Below are 6611 nucleotides of genomic sequence, written 5' to 3' on the forward strand. Positions count from 1 at the left end.
AAAAAAAAAAAAAAAAAGGGAGGAATCAGTATAAATCTTCATTGAAAAAAGTTTAAAAACATGTGCAATCTGTAACATTTATGGATTTCCCTCCTTTCCAAAGGGGCAGGTTGGGAGTGTCATATCATATCTCTTCTTTTGAGTCATGATTCTTTTATAATTTTGTAACATTCACTTTTGATTATTTTGAACCCAGGTCCTCACAACTCCAGGCCTTGTACCTGTCTATTGCCCTACTTATCTCCTCCTTGTTGTAGTCTTTACCTATATTGTTTTCTTGGTTCTGCTTATTTCAGTATACATCAGTTCATATATATCTTTCTATGCTTCTCTGTATTCATCACACTCATCCTTTCTTACAGCATAGGAATATTCCATTCCATTCATGTATCAGAATTAGGTTGTTCATTTCCCAATCAATAGAAATTTATTTTGTTTCCAATTCTTTGCTAAACAAATGCTTTCCTATACATCTTATACAGTGTTGAATACTTTAAGGTCTGGTATTGTATCTTATCACATACCTCCAACATTTGCCATGAAGCTTGAGTCTCTGAAGATCATACCTTCATTTTTTGACCTTGACCTCTCACCAATCTTCATTGTGTCATCCTTCCCACCCAAAGTCATCCAAGAACAAATGAGGTATGGAGGATTTGTCCGACATTACAAGGTTTGCATCCACTTATAAGACCTGTTGTAGCAAGCTGGAAGGATTTTCCCTTTCAAAAATATTAAGACATCATAGGAATAGAATGACTTGGCTATCCTAAGGACCAGGTTGGATGGTCCTGTGAGTGAGATACAGAATGTGCTTGAATCTTTCTTACTCACTCTGGACCTATTTGAGGGTACCTTGGAAGATTTTTGTATATCTGTCATAGAAGACCTCAGAAAAGACTTGGAAGAACTTATTCAGGCAATTATTTATTATTTATTTTTTTTTAGAAAAATTTTTTCCATGGTTACATGATTTATGTTCTTACTCTCTCTCCCCCTCCCCCATCCCCCTGTAGCCAATGAGCATTTCCATTGGTTTCTTCATGTGTCATCAATCAAGACCTGTTTCCATATTATTGATAATTGTTCTAGGGTGGTCATTAAGAGTCTACATCCCAAATCAAGTCTGCATCAACCCATGTGTTCAAGCAGTTGTTTTTCTTCTGTGTTTCCACTCTTGTAGTTCTTCCTCTGAATGTGGGCAGTGTTCTTGTCCATAAATCCCTCAGAATTGTCCTGAGTCATTGTATTGCTGCTAGTACAGAAGTCCATTACATTTGATTTTACCACTGTTGTGAGGAGTATTATTTAGTTATTAGTTAGGAAACCTAACAGGAAGGGCTAAAGAATTCCACATGGAATGGGGAAGCAGGAAGTGGCTTGCTCTCTCTCTAAGACAGACTCCATGGTGGTTGGGACAAGTTGCAACAGACCCTGGTAGACCTCAGAGCTAGTGGAGTTGTACCCTGATTCCCTGGGATCTTGGAGAGTGGTGAAGGTTGAAAGCAGTGGACATCAATCCTGCAAGAAAGCACTGAGTAGGGAAGTGGCCTATGATCTAGTAGACAGCTTGCAGACTTCCTCTCCCTACTGGGCTACTTTGGATCATCAGTTCTGGAGGAGTTGGCTCCTGGCATCCTGATAACATCTCTGGACTCTGCTATGAGGATTCCCACTCCAATCCTGCTATTCTCTGGGCCCTGCCTGGCTTAGGTCTTAGATGAGAGTAATTAAGTCCTTCCCCTGACCCTGTGGTTTGCCCTTAGTCAGAAAATGTAGAAACCCCTATTCCCATCCTTTACTATTGTTTCCTTAATTAAAATTGTTATAAACTTTTTTTTTTAACCCTTGTACTTCCGTGTATTGTCTCATAGGTGGAAGATTGGTAAGGGTGGGCAATGGGGGTCAAGTGACTTGCCCAGGGTCACACAGCTGGGAAGTGGCTGAGGCCGGATTTGAACCTAGGACCTCCTGTCTCTAGGCCTGACTCTCACTCCACTTAGCTACCCAGCTGCCCCTTGTTATAAACTTTTGCCATTTGCCTGCTGACTCCATAGACCCCTTGCCTGGATGGTGCAGAGTGACTGTTAGGGCCTAACTGCCATTTCTGTTAATTGATACCTCCTTAGTAGTTAAACCCGGTCTCCCTACCTTGTTTGGTCCTGCCTTCTGACATTCCTGTCTCCCTCACACCCACTGAGCCCACAAAATAATATTTTAGTTAACTCCCCGGTTATTCCCCATTATACCACAGTGTATCAGTCTCTGTGTACAATGTTCTCCTGGTTCTGCTCCTTTCACTCTGCATCAATTCCTGGAGGTCATTCCAGTTCACATGGAATTCCTCCAGTTTTTTATTCCTTTGAGCACAATAGTATTCCATCACCATCATATACCACAATTTGTTCAGCCATTCCCCAATTGACGGGCATACCCTTGTTTTCCAGTTTTTTGCACAACTATAAATATTTTTGTACCTGTCTTTTTCCCTATGATCTCTCAATCATCAAAGTCATGATGACCATCTGTCGTCATCAAAACAATATGGTACTGGCTAAGAGACAGAAGGGAGGATCAGTGGAATAGACTTGGGGTAAGTGATGTCAGCAAGACAGTGTATGATAAACCCAAAGAGCCCAACTTTTGGGACAAAAATCCACTATTTGACAAAAACTGCTGAAGAAAACAATATGGGAGAGATTAGGTTTAGATCAACATCTCACACCCTACACCAAGATAAATTCAGAGAGGGTGAACGACTTGAATATAAAGAAGGAAACTATAAGAAAATTAGGCAAACACAGAATAGTATACTTGTCAGATCTCTAGGAAAGGAAAGATTTTAAAACCAAGCAAGAGTTAGAAAAAATTACAAAATGTAAAATAAACAATTTTGATTACATTAAATTAAAAAGGTTTTGTACAAACAAAAACAATGCAACTAAAATCAGAAGGGAAACAAGTGGGGAAAAATCTTTATAATAAAAAACTCTGACAAAGTTCTAATTACTCAGATAAATAAGGAGCTAAATCAATTGTACAAAAAAAATTAAGCCATTCTCCAATTGATAAATGGGCAAGGGACATGAATAGGCAATTTTCAGATAAATCAAAACTATCAATAAGCACATGAGAAAGTGTTCTAAATCGCTAATAATTAGAGAAATGCAAATCAAAACAACTCTGAGGTATCACCCCACACCCAGAAGACTGGCTAAAATGACAGCAGGGGAGAGTAATGAATGTTGGAGGGGATGTGGCAAAATTGGGACATTAATGCACTGCTGGTGGAGTTGTGAATTGATCCAACCATTCTGGATGGCAATTTGGAACTATGCCCAAAGAGCCCTAAAAGATTACCTGCCCTTTGATACCTTTGCTGGGTTTGTCCCTCAGAGTGGAATCTAGAAGCCCCCACATTTGTAGTCTAGTAAAATGGCCCCCAGTTTAGTTAGTTTAAAGGAGAAAAATCCCAAGTTTGACCTTGTCACCTGAGAGTTTCTCCATGACAAAGTCCAACCTGGTGGTCTCAGATTAACAATAGACCTTAAAGTAGTTTAGGTGGGGAGGGCTAATCCCTACTGGTGTTTAAGTATCTCTTTTTTCCCAATGGTCTCTCCTCTTAGGCCAAAGTCCTTTACTTAGGTAGCCCTTGGCTGGATCTTTCCCTTTGGTGTCCTTTGTAAAGCATTAGTCCTTCACTGTTATTCCTGTCTGAGATTCCTTGTTTTCCTTTGTTACCTTCTTAAAGTCAATCAACTATCCCTCTCATCCTCAGTCCCCATCTTCCCCTAGTAAGGTATTTAAGCTCCCCACTTTAATGACTCTTTTGAGTTGTTACCTAGCAGGGAGGCACTCCTAGGAGTCTGGTGACTGGAGCTGGTTGATAGCACACACCTCTGTGAGGAGGCCTAATTTTAGCGCTAAACTCCTTTCCTTAATTAAAGAGTGATTTTTCTGACTATTTAATAGTTATGTGTTTTTCCCAAGTTGACATACCCATGTATTAAAAAGTGATTATAAGGTGCAGCTAGGTACCTCAGTGGATTGAGAGCCAAGCCTAGAGACTAGAAATCCTGGGTTCAAATCTGACCTCAGATACATCCTAGCTATGTGACCTGGGCAAGTCACTTAACCCCAATACTAACAATAAGCTATTTTCATGGGACTCAAATAAAAGCTGATGAGAAAGACTCTTCACTTCTTAGCATTAGGGATGGTTATAAGTAAAATCAAGTGTGTGTGCAGAGAGCAGAGGCATGGGACAGAAGCAGCAAGGAATTCTAGAATTCTGTTGGGAAGAGTCAGTTAGCTTGTGGTAATTCATTCTCTCTTTACCTGGAGAGGGATGGGATACTTTCCTTTGCTGGCTGTGGTATATCTGGACTTCTCCATCCAACTGCTTCCCTGTTACCTGATTGAAACATCAACTAAGCTTCCTGAGTGATCCTGTACCGCTGAGCCATCTGTCTGTGAGAATCTGGTTGGGGTCTTTTTGGATCCAAAACCACTTCTTGGGACCTGTCCTAGCTAGCTAACTAACTACCTCCATTACCACCAAAAGGGGGTTTGGTTTGGGTTAGTTTAGGATATTTATATTAGAGTCTGGGTCCCTAGATAGATAGGTGAGCTCAATGTAGCTAATTCCAAGAAGATTCCTGGTGACAGGACATTTAGACCTTGTCAGGTTTAGATAGAAACTTTTAGATTAAATTGTCCAATTACCTTCTTATCTTTCCCTTGTTAAAAATTAAAATAACTTTTATTTATCATCTTAGTGAGTGTGTGTCATCTTGACATGGGCCTAGTACAGAGATGGCAAGGGCGCTGTATTAGACGGGGAAATTCCCTTTCCCCTTTCTGTCTTTAAGACTCCCAAGTCAAAGATCCTTGGATGCCCTTTAGGTAGAGATTGACAAAGAGATACACCACCAGGCCACACCTTGATAGCCAACACCCTGAGGATCTCAGGCAGACCCCGCACCCCACAAAATGCCCGAATGCAGAAAGTCACATCCATACTATGACATAACACTATTGTAAAGGATATAAAACCCCCTAAACTGGAGCATTCTGAGGCAACTCCTATAGTTGTTCCATTCATGCTGTCTTGCTGGCCATTACCTATCTTACTAATAAATCTTTCTTTTTACTTTTAAGCTAAGTTTCAGAGTTCTCTCATTCATGAGACAGGTATCCTTCCCAAACCCAGGGGTTTGCCATTTGCACCCTCATAACATTCTCAGTGTCTGGCTTCTGATACTGGCCTAAATAGCATCTTATCCCATCCCTAAAACCCATTTATTATTTCAGGACAACACTACTACACCATCCTCAACTTGAGTCCCTGGAGAGTATGATCTTTACCTGGTTAAAAGTACCTTAATCCAATTTCCAAAATTTGATACTGTCAACATGGAATCTAGAAACCCCAAACTTGTAGCCTAGTAAGATCTGATGAACCCCAAGTTTTAGGACTAGCTTGTAAGTTGGAGACCCTAAAGCTTGTACTTGTTCCCGGTTCCTGAGAGAATCCACCCTGAAGGGAATCTCAGGCTAGCAGATTCAGAATGAAAAATGGACCCTAAGGTAAAAGACAATCCCTGTCAGGGTGGGGCCAAGCCTAAGCCTAGTTACTCTTCTTGTCTCTAGAAGCCTCTCCCACAGTATCACACCCTCCTTTCAAGGATCAAACTCAAGGATCTTCAGTTTAGGAGACTGACACAACTGTGCTAAAGAGTCACTTGGCTTGGACTTGGCCCCACCTGACAGATGTCTTTTACCTTAGGGTCCATAATTCAGTCTGAAACTGCTAGCCTGAGATTCCCTTCTGGGTGGATTCTCTCAGGAACAGGGGACAAGTACAAGCTTTGGGGGTCTCCAATTTACAAGCTAGTCCTAAAACTTGGGGTTTATCAGATCAGATCTTACTAGGCTACAAGTCTGGGGTTTCTAAATTCCATGTTGAAATACTAACTGAAAGCTAAGGGGTTTAAGTTCTTACTGGACAAAAGTATAATTGGTTTATTGACTGTTGTGCAAGCCTTGCCCTGGCAAAAGTCAGTGGAAAAGGTAAAAGAGGTGTTAACTGGAGAAAAACACAGAACTACTAAAGTAGTCAGAAAAACCAAGTCTTTAATTTGGAAAGAGAGAGTGCTCAATATATAACATAATCAAGCATCTAAAAAACTGCCCAGAGCCAAAGGTTCTGGCATTCTGGGCAACAGTATCTCTGAGAGGATCACCAGGGTAGATGATTCTCCAAAGTATAATAGAATTTGGGGAACTTAACATACCAGTTGGGGAACTAAGGACAGAGAAGTATGATTGATTGGCATTACCATGGCTACAAGCAAATGAAAGTCCAAGAAAGGATTATTAGGGAGAGGTTGATGCTTTACAATGGACAGGCTATCTGGGAAGGGACTTTGATACTATGGGAGAAACTACTAGGACAAAAGGGTACTTAACATTTGATATAGGTCTACCTTAAAGTCTATTGTTCTATCTGAAGTGGGGGAATCTAAGGACTTCCCTCTGGGTGGGTTCTCCTGGGACACGGGCAGACTGGGGAGGTGGGGATTGGGGGTTGGAGAGGGGGTGTCTTCAGA

This window comes from Gracilinanus agilis, chromosome 4 (assembly GCF_016433145.1).
Source record: "Gracilinanus agilis isolate LMUSP501 chromosome 4, AgileGrace, whole genome shotgun sequence".
Classification (NCBI taxonomy): Eukaryota; Metazoa; Chordata; class Mammalia; order Didelphimorphia; family Didelphidae; genus Gracilinanus; species Gracilinanus agilis.